The 19,887-nt window shown below is 42.2% G+C and overlaps 1 protein-coding gene across 2 annotated transcripts in view; it reads left to right on the top strand.

The window, feature by feature from the left end:
* The window catches only part of LOC308439646 (polyadenylate-binding protein 1-like), a gene marked incomplete at both ends in the record, with an annotated part of 498,229 nt that overhangs the window by 347,507 nt on the left and 130,835 nt on the right, over window positions 1-19,887 (top strand). The gene's annotated exons all lie outside the window — the stretch shown is intronic.

Here is a 19,887-nt window from a genome sequence, read left to right on the forward strand (position 1 = left end):
GTATCTGACCATCTTCCCCGAGAAGCTGCTGTGACTGTCAGAAACTATTTGTGTTCATCTCCCCCATCCCAGCCCCCAGAAGGTTAATCAGTGGCTTGGAGGACAGATTTGCATTTGGAGGCTGTGGTGGGAGAAAGAGGTCACCTCCTGTGTGGGAGAGAAAGAAAATGGAGATGGCACTTTGAAGGAAGCAAGGGACCTTGAGAGACATTTGATGCTTAGACAACAAGATACAGATATGGAGCTCTGGCATGGGCTGATGTGACTGATGCTGCCCATCCAGGAGGCTAGGAATCAGTACAAAATGACTGACACCAGATGTCTAGGGAACCCATCTAAATAATGATACAATCTATTATGTAGTTGTAGTTAATTCAGCAAAACAGCAATTTGAGTGGAATATGTATATGTATGCATATATGTATTGTGTATGTATATATGTATATGTGTATGTGTATATGTACATGTGTATGAACATGCATACATATACCTAAATACATAAAAGTATTTCTTCCATGTCAGAGGTGAGCTCCCCAAACAAGCTGCAGGGAGCTTCTTTGGTTGTGTTTGGTGTTCAGCATGAGAAGCATCATTGCTCAAATCACTTCCAATCCTGACTGGTCCCCACCAGGAGGAACCCACAGGTAATGTAAGCAATGCCCCACCCCCCACACCACACTTACTTTTGCATGGCATTCTCAGGTTCAAGGCTGTTTCCTTGGGGGTGGGGGAGGGACCAGGAAAGATTCAGTTCTGTCTTGGGGTACGTGCAATGCAGTTTGACAGTCTGGCATTCTCATCTCCTAATGAACTACAGAAATGTCTTTGAAATAGTCCCCAACACTACTCATCATTAGGCAGAGCCTGACAAAACCATTACTGGATGAGATTTTTAAGTTGTCTCTGTAAATTATGGAAAACACACCCACAATTCACAAGACACAGAGAGATAGCACAGAGCAAAGAATGACCAGAAAGACCAAGGACATTCTAATTTTAGAAGAAAGAGCCCAGTGTCTGAACCCAGGGTGGGGTTGGAATGTGCCTGGGATGAGGTAATGGGTCTCACTACTGCTGTCTCTCAAAAAGACTTCATATTACACAGAACTCTGACACCATCAGCCTCTCTCTTCTCATTCTTAGGAGACAGTTTTTTATTGCAATTGATTTTTTGGAACTAATAGAATGAGTTTATAGCAAAAGTGAATTCATAGCCTTTGTCTAATGAGCAAGATTCTTTTCTCTGGGGAAGTGGTTTCTGGATTCTTTTTGTCTTAGAGTACAAGGGTAGGGACCAAAACGTGTTTGACGAGCGCATTGTCAGGGAGCTGACAGGGTTTACCTCGTGAGATGGGAAGACACAGGTGCTCAGACTTAGTTCATTCCTGGGGGAATTAAAATCTATTTTTAAGCAGTTCTGCAGCATAGGAGTCCTGTGAACAGTGGGTCTGAGTAGAGGCTGGCAGCTTGTCATCCCAAGACAGGCTCAAAACCGATCAGATCTTCAGCTGAGAAAGTCTAGACAAAATCATGGTAACTCATGTTTACTGGGAATATACTTGTTTGGCACTATTGGCAGTATTTGTATGTTTTTATTTTCCCTCCCATAAACCCCAAGAAGATACTATGGTTATCCAACTTATAACTAAAGATCTTGCTGTAGCTTGGTTCTAGACATCTCCCAAAGAGCCATATGCTAAAGGCTTACTCCTTGGCTGGAGCTCTAAGTGGCATCCTAGTAGAGGATGGTGAAGCCACTAGAAATGTGTCCTCATGCTGAGTTTCAGCTTTTCCCTCCTGTTCCTTTTTGGTCCTATGGCAGGAAGTGAGGGGTTCTGCTCTTCCATGTACTCATCACTAGGGGGAACAACGGACTATAGACCAAAATCTCCAAAATTATGAGCCAGGAGAACCATTTAGTTTTTGTGCATTGATTATCTTGGGCATTTGTTGTAGTGGCCCAAAGCTACTGACATACTCCTAAGGACAAGCAAGCCTGACCAGACTCTCAATAGTGGAGTATGGCTGCTCTGTGATGCTGGGACTCTCAAGTGGACATCCCTCACAACCCAACTCGATTGATTCCCAAGCTGCAAGGAAGAGTTGCACTGAAAATATGAAATGGGGATGTACTCACAGAAACACCTGCTCTCCATTCTAAAAGGTCTTGGGTTTTCTTCCTCATTGCCCTGATCCCAATCACAAGCTCAGAGCCTACTCTGGAGCCCAGCACTCAAGTGATACTGATGGTCTAAAAAGATGGGGAGATGGATGATAGGTGGGGGATTGCTGAGTGATGGGTGGATAAATGCAGCTCAGTTAATCTTCTACTAAGTCAATCTGCAAGAAAAATTGGATCAAAAAGTAAGATCTGGAAAAATAAAGATCCCAGAGAAGGATATGCTACCTTTCAGAAAACATATACTACCTTCATGTATAAAATATCTGTGAGTTAGCTAATTTGAAATTCAATGTGGGCAGCACTAAACTCATAGCAACCTTTTAACTGGGAGTTGGGAAGAAAGTGAATTAAATAGAGTTCATCAGTATGGATGCTTACATTATAAGACTCCAAAATAGTTAATCAGAAACATCCTAGTACTAGCTACATTGAATAGAAATATTTGACTGATTCTCATGGATGTCTCCCTTGGATCTTAGTTTGATTGGACTGAGTTTGTTTTGATGGGATGGGCCTGCAATTCCATATTCTGTAGTCTCATAGTTCATGTAAAACTCTGTATATGTCATGAGGGCCGAGAAAATCAGCATAGAAAGGAAGTTCACTTTCATTCTGCTCCTGTCTATACATCATTTTTTCCTACTCTAAGGCCCCACTGCTGGTGTCCCAGCTTCTAACTCATTACACTGGGAGGGATGTGTTGTTCACTGAGGCAAGCAGCTCTCTGTCCTCAAGGCAGGACATCCTATTTTTGGGAGAGGTCGAACATCTGCGCTCAAGAGCGTGAACTTGGACATCACATGTCTCATTAAAGTCCCACATGACTGCAGAAGAGCCACCTGCTCCATTCTGAAGAAGGGGAGGGGCAGGATCCTGTTGTGAACCTTGGTTCACAGGTGTGCACAGTGGAACCCATCCACTTCTGGGGGGTGACCTTAGCTTAGGGACATAACTGTTACTGTTCTATCTTCTTGCTTTTACAAGACACAACGAAGGCAAGATGCCCTGTTGTCACTAGAGTGGGGACTGCCTATTGGAGCAGCAAGGAGGAATTGTCTCACTCTTGATGAATCGAGGCATCTGTGTTGGTCTCACACTACATTAGTGTGACCAGAACACATCAGAAGTTAATTGAACGATACAAAGACTTCTACTATTTTCCTCTTGTTCAGCATCTAGGAATGTCTCACTATGGCTCGCTATTGAGTGGCACATCAAGTGAGACCCAAAGAAAAATGGAAGAGTAAAATGTCTCGAAAAACAGTGAAATTAAAATGAACGTGTGTGTGAGGGGCTGCGTCTGTGCACGTTCACACTAGCAACGAGCAATACAGAGCAATACATGCTTAATATAATTCAGTCATGAAGGTGCTTCTGGGTCCAAAAGACATATACATCCTGCTGAGACTCACGAAGCTAAGGGTCACTTTATCTCACTCCTATGAGATAAAGCAGAATAAAATCTTAAGTTGAAGTTTTTTTTTCCTTTTATAAGGGTGATCTTAAATATAAAATTTCATCCAACATCACTGGGCTCTGGCTTCTTCTGATGCTTTAGCACCAGACACCAAGGGAGCTCACGGTTGGGAAATAAGGAACTAAGATTTGTTCAATGATCTGCAGGCATTGGGCATTATGCAGAGGGCTTCACATGACTGAAGTAATTCTCAGGCCTGTTTCATAAAGAATTGTTTTATTCATCCTATCAGTCAGACAGATGTAGTCAAAGCCATGTCTCTGAGACTGTGTTTTCTTTTTTTAAAAAAATATTTTTATGATCTGAAAATTTTATACAGTTGACACAACATAATTCAGTCATCACCTCCTTGGGTATCTTCTTAATCTTCTTGTCCTCCATGGTTTTTGTTATTGATAACCTGCTGATTCCAATTAGTGCTGATCGTATATGCATAGGTGTAAGTGCCATCCTCTGAGGCTTGTGTTGTAGAATTTATTTAATCCCAATCCAGGATTTCCACCTTTCCTTTGATCATCTAGTATCTGGATAAAACGCATACATACAGCCTTTATATTTACAATAAACTTTAAACGGCACATCACCTGGGCAGATATTCACCCTCTGTGGTATTAGAATCTACTTTTCTATAGATAAGATAACCCTGAGTTATTACTTACTATGTTTCATGTGGGTTGCTCTTAACTCCAATTGGCTAGTCCTCAGGACCACATTTTCACGACTCACCTAACTTCTTCCCTCTCTCCCTTGTGATTCTCCCCCGGATCTCTCCAAGCCAGGGAAATCTAAAACCCACCTATGTCTCCTCTGCCTGGCTACTGTCTGTTGGTATCTTTACTCACCACTCAAAAATAACTTGGTTATAAAGTCAGATAGCATTACTTGGGTCTGCATGTGGACTCTTTCATCTCTGGGCAATCATTGTTAGCATTAGAATACAAGCTCTTTCAGGCCAACCCTGAAGGTTAAAAAGAGTTCTACTATTTCCTCTTGATTGTCATCTAGAATTTCTCACTATGGTTGTCTATTGAGAGGCTGTGCTGTATGGCACAAGTTTCTGGTTTCTTCGGAAACTCAGTTATGTCATATGATGCTTTGCTGAAGCAGATATGAGTGAGAGAATGTTTTGCTGAAGCAGGCATACTAGAGGATACATGATGTATAGAAAGAATATAAATATGACCTCACAGACAGTGTTAGGAGGCTCTAGAATTGGCTTGTCTTGCTCTGCCTTGCTGGTCTTTGCTGACGCTGGTATTGGTTCACCTTACATTGAGTTGCTGATTTTCACATGTCATGACTTTATAGAGAGTAACTCACCAAAAAACTTCTCATAATATTCTTGAGGCTTCTTGCTGCTTCTGTGGACTTGGGCCAACTGGCCAGCCTAGCAATTACCTCTGGATTAAACTACCATTGCTGATTGGTAAATGGGGTTTGCAGAGTGGATTAGAATGCTGTTGTTGGTTCATGTTGGTTTTTACTAGAGAACCGGACTGCTGAAAACAAAGATTGGAAGACTTCAAAAATCTATTTCTAAACAAGTCCACAGCACCATTTCCTATGAACTTTTCTTTTCCACTACCTCTGATGGGTGGTGGGCTAAAATGGAGTTTGAAGCATTTAAGAACTCTTATTAAAGTAGGTTTTGAAAAATTAAAGCCAACACAACTGGAGAAATATTTTGCATGAAGCTCAGGTTTTTGTTTTTCTTCCCAAATGATTAACTTTCCAGGTCTTTCCTGATTTGCTTTCTCCAATTTTGTCTAACAATTTTTGTCATTTATTTCCTTACTCAAAATCTGATTTGTTACCTTTATAGAGCAGTAAACACTGATTAATATTGAATATAATAGATTGAATTGACGTGTATAACTTGTAATACAAGCCTAACATATGGTACATTTAGGATGGTTGCCTAGGGTTTCAATTAGGATTATTCTTTGGGTGTGTTTAGTGTTTTCTTTGTGGCATATTATGAGCTCTGGCAGTGGATGGATACTTATGTTCATTCCTCTGGTCCTAGGGCCAGTCAAGTAGGGGCCTGGCAGAAAGAAGTGCCAAGTTCATTCCACTCAGTAAAGAATAGGCTTGGGCAGTAGATTTGGGCTTATGTGTCTTTTTTTGTATGTCTCGGTGAAATCTTCTCGAAAAAGCTCAAAGTTAGTCCCTACCATTGGCCTCAAACCCCTCCCACAGGCTACCTTCATCCCCTTGGTACCTCACTTATGATACACACCCAGTGACCTCCTAGCTCCTGTTTCCATCAGCCACTTCTAGTCAACTTCCATGCCTTTGTTACATAATGCTGGCCAGCAGAACCCTCTCTACCAGACTTCATGGCTGCGGTACTCAGTAGGCATGCCATAATTCTGCATCCTCCCTCATAGGAGAAGCTTCTTCTCGCAGTAGATGTGAATTAATAAATACAGAGACCCACACTGGAAAACATGCAGAGAGTGAGAGACTTCGGAGCATTCAGCCCTATGTGAGATGACTTTACCAAACCCTTCATTTCAGGGCTCTGAAAGCTATGCAGAAGAGGAGACAGAAGGATGAGTCAGAGGTGTAAATGACTCCAAAGATCTTCTCGATGCAATAGGAGGGTCACACATGTAAACTCACACAGAATGTAACAGTGTGCTCAGGACCTGTAGAGATCCAAAGCAGAAAAAAAAATCCCAACAAGGAGAAGGGGAAGTGGGCACAAAACCCCAGTCCTAAGCAAGAAACTCTTTTCAACATAGACCTGCTGGGAGAGGGAAAATCAGCTTTTTGCAAAGGAAAAAGGCACATGACCCAAAGGAGTGACACAGACTATGTCACTCACATTCCACGGCAAGCCCCACGCTCAGGAATATTTGGCCAACACAAAATAGACCCTCCTCTTTTAAATAATATTTTTAGTTACACATTGATGTGTTTGTGTGTGTGTGTGTGTGTGTGTGTGTGTGTGTGTGTGTGTATGTGTGTATGCATCTGCCCCTTTTGTTTTGTTTTGTTTATTTTTAGTTTGGTTTTCTTCTTTTTGTGAGAGAGAAAGGACATGAAGTTGGGTGGGTAGTGAGGTAGGGAGGATCTGGGGGAACTTGGGAAGTGGGAAGAATTAGATCAATGTAAATTTTCTGAAAAATTAAAAGAATAAATTTTAAAAGGTAATAAAAAGTTCGAATTTCTTTCTCCAGATTGACTCCCTCTTAGCCTCCCAGCCTCATTACTGTTGAGATCAATTATCTAGTTTCATCATAGGTCTGTGCTCTGTGCTCACCATCAGGTATCAAACATCTGGGACTATAATTATTTACAGGACTGGGGGCAGGGGTGAGCTCAGAAAATTCTTGAAAGGAAAAATGAAGAGCTGTTAAGGATAGAAATCTTTTTGGACTAATCTAGTGTTTAGCAAGAGGATAAATGTTTTCTAAGAGTTCTGTTCTCCAATGTTGTTTTTGAACATGTGTACACATGTATGTGTATACCTGGGTTTGCATGTGTATGTGTGTGTGTGTATATATAGCTGCATGTGTACATGTAACTGTTTATATGTGTGTCTATGTGTTACTCTGTATATCTATGTATGTTTACCTCAGTGTGCAGGTAGAAGTGTGTGTGAGTATATGCACATATATGTATGTCTATGTATGCATGTATACATAGGTATGTGTACCTGTATATGAGTGTGTATTTGTGTGCATCTGGATATGTATAACTGTGCATGTTATATATGTGTGTTTCTGTATATGCATTTGTACATGTATATGTATACATATATGTTTCTGTGGATATGTATATGTATGTTATGTTCTTTTGTGTACATCTGCATGCGTGTGGCTCTGTTTGCATCTTTATACCTGTGCATATTCCTGTGTACTTGTGTTTCTGTGTATGCATGTATACACATACATGTGTGTTCCTGAGTATGTATCGTATATGTGCATGTGTGTTCTTGTGTGTATACCTGTGTGTATGTATGTATGTATGTACAGGGTGTATGAGTATACACTGTGTAGCTGTGTATGTATGTGTATCTATGCTCCTGTTCCATGCATTCTCTTGTATGTTTCCTTCTTGATGCGTTTAACCTACACTAAACTCTCTTTGATGTCTCCAGCAGTTGTTTGCCTCTAGATTAACATTTCCATCTGTTTATCTTTCAGTACCTTGTTTTTGTTCAGCACTCAAAGGATAAAGCAAGATGCAAATTATCTGAACAGCTCTACAGTCAAGATTAGTATAGCAAAGGGTGGAAGAAAGATAAAAGCATGTATCCTTAAATGCATGTGTGCATGGGAAGGCAAGCTGACACAGCACCAGAGGAAAAGCATCCTAGCCTCTCCTCAGCTTACATGTATAATTACTGGTTTCTTTTAATAAACTGGTGATTATATCATATGCTTCAGCCAAGTTGGGACTTCTGAAAGATTCTTGCACTCAGTGGTTATTAAAGTTTCCAAGGATCCGAGGACTCATAACATCCTGAGCCTGTGATTTTTTTTCAACAACAAGTCTCTAAATTCTTTTGACATTTAACGGAATATTTCTGTGGTGTTAGGACCATGTTCTACACAAAATGCATTATAGAACATTTGATTTTTTTTTTCTCTATGGGAAAAAAAAGGAACCAATAATGAACTCTCGAGGAAGGAAATCCAGTTCAAGTGGATTTTAAATATGCATGATAAAAATAGATGTGTACTTCTGAAATGCTAGATGACGTTTAATCAGCAGTAATTGTGTTTTATGCAAAGCCCTTTCTGTGCAGAGCTGGGCTCCCTTTTGCATAGGTTGTACCATGTCCTGAGCAGGGCTGATGGGCCCTGGAAGGTAGCACTTGAATATCTTTCAAACCATTTGGAGTTAAAGGTCACACCAAGTGCCACTGAAAAGATAATGTCCTACAGTTGTCAGTGACGTCTGTGATGTGATTTATTACCTAGAGTCAAGTGTTAATTGGATGGCAGCTGCCTTTGAATGGCTCATCTTTCTCCTTTCTTAAGGCTGACAGGTAAAAATGGAGATGTTCGTTGAAGTGAGGTCTCTTAGGCCCAAATGGAAACCTAAGATTCCCTAACCATCCTACAGTTTGTTTGTTTGGTTATTATAGAGATTGACCATATGGCTGTCAAAAGGGGGAAGTGATTTCACACTGAGTGGGGAACAGTCAGATTTTCATCAATCGAGTCCACTGTGGGACCTGATTCAGAGGGCCCTGGCTGATACCTATCTTTGGACCCTCATGCCCATTCCCATCAGCCCAGTCTTTATTTCCCCTTTAATCACGAATCTAAGATGCACTAAATGATAGTGGGCATATGTTGTGACTTTCCTATTTCCCACATCTTCTGTGAACAGCCTTGGCATCTTATGCACATTACAGATGGCTTTTTAACCCTGGTTCTCTGATTCAAGAGTTGAGTTAACCCATTTGAGGAATTAAACAATGTATTCTCGCTGGGTATTTATGTGCAATAAGAAGGCTGTGAACAATATAAAAACTGTATATTATGGAACAGGAGTGTTGGCTACAGAAGAAATGTGAACTTGATAGGGTTGACTGGGCTGTCACAATCTACAGAGTATGGGTATTTGTTCTGTTGGGAAGGAAGTTTCGAATAGCACAATAGTAACGCCTTTTAGGAGGTGGTCACCACAGTGGCTCTGTGTTATGAGCTATGAAGGACCAGATTTATTCTAACTCCAGGTTTTTTAAAGACACAGTTTTCAAGGAGACATCCCACTTGAGTGTTTAATGCATGGGATGGCTTAGATAGATATGTTCCTCATCTAATTTATATGCTTAAATTTGACCGCCAGCATTATAAAACAAAAGGGGAGTCTTTTGGAAGAGGAGCAGTTGGGAGCAGGGGGTCAGAGCCCTCACACAGAAGCTTAAAGGAGGCCTTATTTATGTCCCTCTTAGACCTCCAGTTTTCTGAGGTGTAAGACGTAGGACATAGGAGCCACCTTGGAGGCAGAGAGCAACCAGAGTCTGAATCTGCTCCTGCCTTGATCTTGGACTCCCTGCACTCGGGTGTTTATTATGGCATCACAAAGAAACACCAGTAGGTTCAGCTTCATCTAATTTTCAACTAAAAGATTCCTGGAACCCGCCTCACTTCTGCAAGTTCACCTTGTCTTCTACCATAGCTGTTCTGCTCCATCCCACTCCCAATTCCTCTCTCCCTCCCTCTTCTTCCTTCCTTCCTTCCTTCCTTTCTTTCTTCCTTCCTTCCTTCCTTTCTTCTTTCCCTCCCTTCATTTCCTCTTCTCCTTCTCCTCCTTCTCTCTCTGTCTCTCTCTGTCTCTGTCTGTCTGTTTCTGTCTGTCTCTGTCTCGCTCTGGCTGTGAGTCCCTGGCTAACTCAGGTGCTAGACTTAGAGCCTCATGCTTACAGCGGAGGAAACCAGACGGCTTCCCCGAGCTCTCAGGGAGTTGCATCTTTTTCAATGGGAATAGGAATGGCGTGGTCATCACAGTTACTACTGTACTGTTCCGTGAGGGGACTTGCAGGGAACAAAAGCAGTCTGTCTTTGAGAGTAGCTTCTGTGTGTACAAGGCGTGATGAGAGGAACTGAGCAGGTTATGACTGTCAGGACTTTCGGCCTCCTTTCCAAGATCCTTATCACCTTCACATTGTCCCAAGGCATGGCCGAGATTTTAGACTGTCCACATCAGGAGGGGTCTCATCCCCATGTGTTCACCTACAGTCTCTTGCATGCTAAATATCTGGAGGACCCAGACCCTATCAAGAGTCCTTATTCCCATACATTCTTGATTTCCAAGGATTCTCTGGTGTCCTGCCTGCCAGATTAGATAAATGATGATGATATTCAAATGGTTCTGGGTCCTGAAGCAGGAGCCAGACTTCCCAAACAGTTTCTCTGCATTCCTGTGGAAACAAACCTGCATCTTTCCATCCTTGAAATGAGAGGCTTCTTTCAGTATCCAAATTCATCTTATGCCTTGTGCCAAAGAAAGATGGCTTCCTGACCAAAGCAGTGTACTGATGCATTTTTATTTCTGAGTAAGGACTTTGTTTCCATGGCCTTGGCCCTGAAATTAGAAGAGCTCAGCAGATTTTCTTGCTAAATAATTTTTAAGAACTCTAAAATCCTCCATGCTTCCCTAGGCAATCAAGTATATAGATAGATTTTTTTTTTCACTAAAAATAAATATTCCTCTCACAGTGCAATCTAACATGGGAACATTTTCTATAAAGCCTTTGGCCACTGCATAAGATGTGAATGAGTTGAGGACATTTGGTTTCTTGTGGCTATAAACAGCCAAACGATGAAAATTAAAAGAAGTTTAGAAATCCAATAAAATAAAATGTTACATAAAATGCTATTAGCCAAGGGTACAGTTAAATACTGAGAACAATAAGAGCATTTCTCCATGAACTCGCTTTTCATCGTACTTGCAGTGGCGGTGGGATTGTCCTGAGCAGCTTGTCCTCTAGACTAGCATCAACAGTTACGGCTGGCCAGAGGATGTGTCCACGTGTCCAGTTCTTCTTGTTCTGTGTAGTATTACTTCTTCATTTCTAACTCACGCTCAAGACATACAACTGTCCATCTTAATGGGATACCAGGTGATAATTCATTACCTGTACACAGTGCATAATCAGGTTAATCCTGTCTATTTCATCCAGAATATGCCTCTTCCTGAAGATATATCATGCATATATTTTCTGTAGCTCAGCCATTCAACACAGCCGGGGAGGATGGAAGCAGCTGTGCATGGGTGGCAGGGAACTGTGGGTAGCATGGGTGATGGACACTTGTGAGGTTCAAAGCTTGGGGGATGGGTGTCAAGGAGTATGGGTATCTGGGAGGATGGATGTCAGGGGAATGTGTGTCAGGGGGATGGGTATCTGGGGGATGGTTATCTGGAGGATGTGTGTTGAGGGATGTGTGTCAGGGGGATGGGTGTCAATGAGTATGGGTATCTGGGGGTATGTGTGGCAGGGGGATAGGTATCTGGGGGATAGGTATCTGGAGGATGTGTCAGGGGGATGGGTATCTGGGGGATGGTTATCTGGAGGATGTGTGTTGGGGGATGTGTGTCAGAGGGATGGGTATCTGGGGGATGTTTGTTGGGGAATGGGTGGTAGGGGTGGCAGGGGTGGCAGGAGATGGGTATCTGGGGGATAGATGTCAGGGAGGATGGTAGCAGGGGAGGATGTGTAGGAAGAAGAATGTGTAACTGGGAAGCAGGCGAGACAGATAACTGTGGGCAGAGAGCTGGTGGACTCAAGCCTGTAGGAAAGAAAGATCAGCCTCCGGGCCAACAGCAAGCACAGCTCACATTGGGCTGTTAGGGGAGATGTGCCCCATCAGGACAACCTTTGAGCACAAGCTGAGCAAACCTTGTCAAAAGACCCCACACAGAAAATGCTTCAAAATTCAAAACCTGAGTGTGGCTTAGTGCTCAGCTTTTTTAAGAGTATAAACTAAGGAGGAAAGAGGCAAGGCAGAAGGGCCCAATTTCACATCCACTCGGGTAGGCAAAGGTTTTGTTTGGATGATAAACCAGTTAAAGGAGCCTTGTTGCCTGTTTGTGATCCTGCTGAAAATGTTTGGGGCTGATGTCTAGCAGAAACCAGAGTACCTGCCTGCGTAGACTTGCTTCAGGAACACTCCAGAAAAGCAAGGTTGGCCTGAGAGCTCAAGTTCCCTGATGCTGGTTCCAGTCTATCACTTCCTGAGATGAGTCTCCAGCTGATAAATGACCTCCAGACAGGGAAAGGGCTTAGTTGTTATGGTTCCGACAGAGGAATAGAAGACACTGTTCAGAAAGTAGAATTGGATTTCCAAAGTCAGGGCAGATCCCCATCAGCCCCGTGCCTGTCTGGGGAAGAGTCCTGTGTAATGGCCAAGCTCCCCCCTGGGGCATATAAGATTCAAATTCTGTTCTCAGCATCAAAGGCACCGCTATTTTAGAGATTACCAGGTACCCATGCCAGGGCACATTTAATGCAATCTTTCCGTATAATGTAATCAGGACATCTGAGGAGTGTCTTGCTCTATTAGACAACAATCAAGGGTGGTTCAAGGGAAGTTAAAGTGTTTTACTGTGTTCAACTGTTCAGACTCCAGAGGCCTTGAGAAACCATGAATGAATATAAGGAGTCACAGACCTCATTACCTGTTCAACAGGTATTTTAAATAATACTTACTCTTCCTTTAATGTCAAATGCAAAATTAAATAGGCGGTTTTGAAAATTATTAGTTAGTGAGATGAAGGGAAGAGTTATGATGCCATCTTGTAAACTGGTCCAAAGAGATGCTGAAGGCAAACACTGTCACTTCAGCAAATTGCAAAGGAATGAGAGAGATGAACCCACAGCACAGATGCCATTTTATGTAGGACAGAACCCAGATCACAGAGCCAGTACTCCAGACAGTTCTGTGAGCACGCTGCTACATGTTATTATGGTGGCTGACCTCTGTACTTTCTACTCTGGGTGTTTTAATGGGTTCCCAGGAGACCATCTTCTTGGTTGACCAAAAGCTGGAGGTAGCATCAATCCTCTAGGGGCCTTATTTAATCTTCTTGAAAAGGGTGAAAAAATCCATAGCGGTCACGAGAGAGACTAACATATTTGCAAGCTTCCACAAGACAGCTGAATTTCAGAGGATACTAATTGGCATCTTTGAATTATGCCAAGTCAGAAAACAATCACAGGAATGTGGTGGATTTGTCAAAGGTGCCTATGATGTCATAGCCCAAGGAAAGCAAAGAGCTCATCCCTGACTTTGCTTAGCAGTCCCACCCAGGCTTTGGAGAAGGGAGAGGAAGTTCTGAAGGAACAGTTGGACTCCTCCCACCCAATCCCCATAAGAAGCATTTTTCTTACGTTAGCTGCATGATTAACCTGAGGTTAGACAGTAGTGGTAATAATGGCTGGACTCAAGTTCTTGGTTTGTGACAATGTGATTTCTGAGGAATGGAAGGGACAGCCGAGAGATTCAGAGCTTTTGCTGACCTTGTAGAAAACCCAAATTAGGTTCCTTGCAGTTTCACAACCACCTGTAACTCCAGCTCCAGGATATACAACACCCCCTTATGGCTTCCATCAGCAACTGCACTTATCTGCACATACTCTCACATAGATATGTACTCATGCATATAATTTAAAAATAAATATAAATCTTTACATAATTTGCTCGCTGAAACCAGCTCAACATTTGAAGAAAGGATTTGGAGAAATCCATTAAGTACATGTCAGAAAGAATTAATGCATATTAAATTTTAAAAGGAGAAAGAAAATGCATATCAATTAAGCACTTAGTGTGTAATGGGCTCAGATGAATGACCTATTTCCTGAATAAGAAAAGGGGTTGTGGGAGAGTGAACCATTAGTAAAAATGAGTATTCAACACTGAGATGTCCATACTCAGACATCTCTGAGTGTGCCCATGAGAATCATGCTTTTGTTCTCAGAATATAGTTGTTTGTCTGTCTGTTGTTTGATTTTGTATTACCTTCATGCTGCATAGCCTTCTGGTCTACCTCCTTTAAGACTGTCCTGTCTTTGACTCAAGGCCAAGCAGAAATACAGATTGTAGGAAAAAAAAGATTGATGTTACAGTTCAAAAACTGTTATACCCTGAAAATGAGTTGGCTTTTGATAAGTGTTTTTAACCTTTTATTGAAAAGAAAGCAGGCTTCTCTCTACCTGTGAATGGGCAGAGTCCACTTTGGAGAGATGATTTCTTTGCGTAGAGAGTGATGTTAGCCTGTTTCATGTAGTCCTCATGCAATTTCTCCAGATAGGTAAATCTTGTTGAAGAATATGTGGTGAATGGCTACATACTTTCTCATTTTAGAACAGGGTGTAGATATGAGTCTTCCTCTATTATTGTATTATTATTATTATTATTATTATTATTATTATTATTATTGGAAGACGACTAAAAACTCTGAAAGAATTTATTAGGAACTGATGGTCTGACTGAAGGGAAGATTTTCCAAAGCAGGGACAAATGACAGTGTCCTGGGAAACAAGAAGCTTGGTGCACTCCCATGGAATAGGCCATGTCCATGTTTATATCCATGGCCATGAGCGGCTATTTCTAATGGCCCTGAAGGCCACAGGAAGGGCTGTGATAAGGAGTTATTCTGATGGTAACAGGAAAATGATCTGAGAAACGTAATCTGAGTTGGTCCATTTGTTAGGGTCCTCCTGGAAGATGCATGGAGAAATGATTTGATGGATCAAAACACAAGCTAACAGTGATGAGACAGTAGATGAGGTCATTCGGCTATTGGAAATGGAGCGCACATGACTCTAAGAAGCAGGTTAGCATTGCCAGTGCCTTGAATTACACAGTATGAAATTCTAGAAGTGACGACCGTCTGCACTGAGAGGTACTGCAAGGGATCTGGAGCTTATTTTAGAGCTACGTTCCAGAGGGTAAGCAGAAGGCATGGTGGACCATTGAGAGAGTATCTCCAGCATGCCAAGATGGGGACATTGTAACCAGCTAGGTCCTAGTAGTTGGGGATATAATTTGAACTAGGGACATGTATTCATTAAACTTGATTGCACTTTGTTAATAAAGCTTCCACTCTGTCTTCAAACTCTTCACGTTGGGGTCATCTTTTTGTACACTGTGTCAAAGTGTGTCTCTGTATAATTGTTCCTTTCTCTTCTGTCTAAGGCATGCTCTGATTGGCTTAAGAAAGATCTGATGGCCAATAACTGGGCAGGAAGTGGAGGGCAGAGCTTTTGGGCAGAGAAAGGAATTCTGGGAAAAGAGTCCCCCCCCAAGACATGGAGGAAGTTGGACAGACCGGGACTAAGTAAGAGGTAACAAAGCCACCTGGGATATGTGGATTAGAATAAATGAGTTATATGAACTAGTTGGGTGGTAGCAACCTAAGGTCTAATCTTTCAAAAATAAATGTAAGTCTCTGTGTCATTTTTAGGGAGCTGGTGGGTTGAGGCTGTCCAGCAATATATTTACCTGCAGACTGAGCACACTGACAATTAGGAATTTGATGGGCTCTCAAGAAGATGAAACAAATCAACAGCAAATTCTATGACTAGGGCAGACCATTTAGCAGTGCTTAGTAATGATGCAGCCGTGGTAAAAGAAGAGGGGTAGATATGACCAGCTATGTTCTTATGTCTTATTGGCAGTGAGCTTTACTGAAGAAGTATCTATCATAGGAAATAACCTGACATCTATAGTAATCTTGAATTAAGCACAGAAATGCTGAACCATATAGACAAGCCTGTTTGTAATTCACACTGTAATTTTATTCAACAATGCAATCTTTCTTTGTAACTAACAGTGAGAGTTTGGGGCCTTTTATCTACGTGAATGTTAGAAAGTGATGCTCTGTTTTAAAATTTTCTTCTCTGCCCTACCTTCTTGACTTGATTCCTAGATTTCTGTTTCTCCAGATAACATTGCCTAAGACACCCCCATTAGAATGTATGGTTTAGAAAGGCAGACTTTGCTTGCTTAGCCCATATGAGGTCCTGGGTTAAATACCTAGCATGGAAAGATAGAAAAGCAAAAAGGGTTGTGGAAATAGTTGTTAAAGTTCTTGTCACATAATTACGAGTAGCAGAGCAGGATCCAGAAACCCAAGTAAAATTAGCTAGCCACAATGGCGCTTACTTAAGTCCTAGCACTGGGGACAGGCAGATCCCTGGGGCTTGCTGGCTAGCCACCTTAGCCTACTTGGTTAATAACTGGTCTGCCCAAGTTTCTAAAGTCTGATAAGGTAATAGTGTTCACTCCTGCCCTTTGGCTGTAGAGATCTTTACCTGTAACGTCTACTCTAAGGTAGATATGCTCAGATCTGTGTCAGCATATAGTTATTTTACGAGGTTCAAAGCCAGAGATTCTCAACTCATTAAAATAGTCCTGTAAATTTCCATATGTCCGTGTGGCAATCCCACCCTTACACCTTCACGTCATGATCATTTTCTGATGAGTTTTGCTGTCTGTGTGCTGGAAGCTTCTGTCCTGGAGGTCAGGGTGGAGAACAAATGACATTATTTTGCAGAATGGGCAGCCAGCCGCACCCATGACTATGCAAAGACCTCTCCTCTCCCTGGCTACAGCTGCTGTGGCTGCCTCGCCAACCTGAGCCTAGAACTTGGTTTGTCCACCAACTCCGGAAAGCCCCAAGGTGCTTGCTTCTGTACCGTCCAAGTCAAAGCTTGGACATGTTCTGTGGCTCGACTCCCTCTTGACAGGTGAGGGCAAGGCTGAAACATGACTACATGCTTGCCTCTGTCGCCACTGTTTTATCCGATTGGTCTCGAAAATCAAAGTTTAAAGACAGGCTTATTTCAGGATGAGATGGAAGAGAATAGGATGAAGCCTAGGGCTCTGAGACAAAGCAGTCACTGTATATTCTCAGAGCCAGATCTCTGCAGGGCAACATGGTGTCAAAGAACTACGTCGGCTTGGCTCTTGGAGAAATGCTTATGGAGTAGGTGGAGAGAGTGGAGGCAGGAGATGTCTGTGGATGGTGTGGGTGGGAAATTATAAAGAGAACTTGGAGCCACTTAGATGTTTTGTTTGGACCCATTACCCAGCAGGCACAGCCATGTGCTTACACAGATGTTTACAGACCACAATCGTAAGGTTCTTCCCCCTCGAGTTTTGACAAGGAGTTAAGACATTACAGTTACCAGCAGGCCCGCCCCAAAAGCCAAGATAAAATAAAAGAAACCAAAAAATAAAATGTGATGGCTGAGCTCAGAAATCCTCACACACTTTAGCTTCCCTCCAAAGTCCTTCATTTGCTTTTATGTAATCTTCAAGCAGTGACCTCAGCTTTGTAGCCAGGGTTGAACTCAGTTTGCTTTTCAGAGAAATAGCATCCTATCGACATCCCTATCCATGGATTTCCTTAATTTTTATTTAGTTACAAGTTCAACTACTACCAACAGATTTGAAAACAAGGGCTGTGTAGCCATAGGTCTGTATTCTGACTGGAGTGAACATTTCAGAATTCAAACGTGCCACAGCTGACAGTCAACATGCTTTCCTGTGGAAGTCAAAGTACTGGTTTCTCCTGGATGTTGAATGGAAATGGATAAACGGTCCCATTATTGGGGTCTGGTTACCACTGTAAATATCACAGGGCATGCATGTTTTTCTCCCAAGATGATTTTTTAATTGTTTATTTTCTATTTACATTTCAGATGTTATCCCCTTTCCCCAACCCCATCCCTCTTCCCCCTCCCATTGCCTCCATGACGGTGCTCCCTCTCCCAACCACCTTCTCCCACCTCAGCACCTTGGCATTTCCCTACACTGGGAGAAGGAGCCTTCACTGGACCAAAGGCCTCTCCTCCCATTGATGCCAGGCAATGCTATCCTCTGCTGCATATGCACCTGGAACCACGGTTCTCTCCATGGGAACCCATTAGTTCCAACATGTTTTTTAAAAGAAAGGCTCAATACGATTCCCACCTGGTTATCTTGCCCACATTGGAAGGTGACACTGTGGATAGAAGTGCTTTTCTGTTCTTCTTTTGATGGCTCACACACTCTTTCTCTCCTGCCCTTCTGATCCTGTGTTGCCAACATCCCACAGCATGTGCTTAGGGCTTCACCAAGGGGAGCTTGAGCCACATGAGGCAACTCTTTTCTCAGAATGTTCTGCTTAGTGGTGGAAGAATCCTAAGACCTTCATTTTAAAAGGGGATAGGGATTAGGATTCAGATATTGTCCTGCCTCTGTTTAAGCCGAGTGGATCATAGGCTTTTATTCATCTGGAATCCAGACAGTCTAAATACTAATTTTGGATCAAACAAGCAGTCATGTAACAAGCTGCAGTACTCAGTCTACGAGTGACTTAGTCTTCTAAGTGGTGCTTTGACGTCAAGCCATTGGTATGAGTTCATGCACCTTGTAGGAAATCCCAGCAAATGATGTTTTGCATTTACTATAGATATTATAAGGACACAGGTTAAAATATTCCCCAAATAGCTACGATTCGAAGATTTCTATTTCTTTCTTATCCTAGTACCAAATGCAAAACAGAAACAAAGCACAATCCCTTTGTTTATTCAAGCAACTGTTGTTTGACTCTGGGTGTGCTGAGCACAGCTGCTACTTACTGTGATTGCTGCAAAGGAATTCAAGGCAAAACTCACTGGCTCCATCAGTTCTTTCCTACCCAAGCTTTTCTTTTGGCTTGTATTTTTACAGTTTATATTTGTTTTTAAAAATTGCTATGATTTATGTAACAATATTAATCATTTCATGCGACTTTTGGAACTGTATTTGTTATGTGTCTCATTGCCCTGACAAAAGCAACTTAAGGAAGGGAGACTTTATTTTGGCTCAGAGTTTGAGGGTACACAGTTCATCACCTCAGAGGAAGCGTGGTGGAAAGAAAATGGAGTAGCTGGTCACATTGCATGCATAGTTAAGGAGCAGAGAGAGAGATGAATGTTAGAGTTCCGCTGGCTTCCTCCCTTTTGTTTAACTAGGACTTCAGCCTAAGGGATGGTGCTGCCCACAGTTAAGGTGGGTGTTTCTATTCCAATTAACCAACTCTAGATAATCACAAGTATGCTCAGAGGCTGAGCTAAACTAGAATACCCTTCATAGGCATGCGCAGTGGCTTGTCTTTTAGATTATTCTAGGTCATGCCAAGTTTGCAGTCAATACAACAGTAATTCAATAGATCTGAACTAACCTTTATGAACACATATCCTCTGAAGAGCTTATAAGTGATTCTGTTTTCTCCTTTCACCCTCAGTGATTAGCTGGTGCTAGGAAGTATCTCCAAGGAGACGGAGAGTCTCCCTATGATGGCAAATATGCTCCTATACAGCCAGATACCGCTCCCTTTTTATGAAGGTGAGAGAGAATAAAAAGGCTCTTACTAAAAGTCATATTTTCAATCCAGCGAGGCTAGAGCATTGATTGCACTGCATGTGATCAAACTTGCAGTTCTCCGAGGGTTCCATGTATCTACTCTGGTACTTTGGTGACCATACCTTTATCCTCAGGGAAATTAAATGGGTCTGGCACAGTTCCTCCCTAGCACATGAGTTCTGTATTGCTGCAATGGCTCTGAAGGCCTAGGGCCAAGTCACACCCCACACTCTGTCCCCACCTCTGGTTGGAGTTCATAATACTGACAAAGAACACATTTGAAGCCTGCAAGTTTCTTCACACACGGTCAGTGAGTTAGGGTTAACATTTTGCAATGAAAACTTCTTTAGTTCTCTTGCTATTGCAGG

Source organism: Micromys minutus (assembly GCF_963924665.1).
Source record: "Micromys minutus genome assembly, chromosome: 30".
NCBI classification, from domain to species: Eukaryota; Metazoa; Chordata; class Mammalia; order Rodentia; family Muridae; genus Micromys; species Micromys minutus.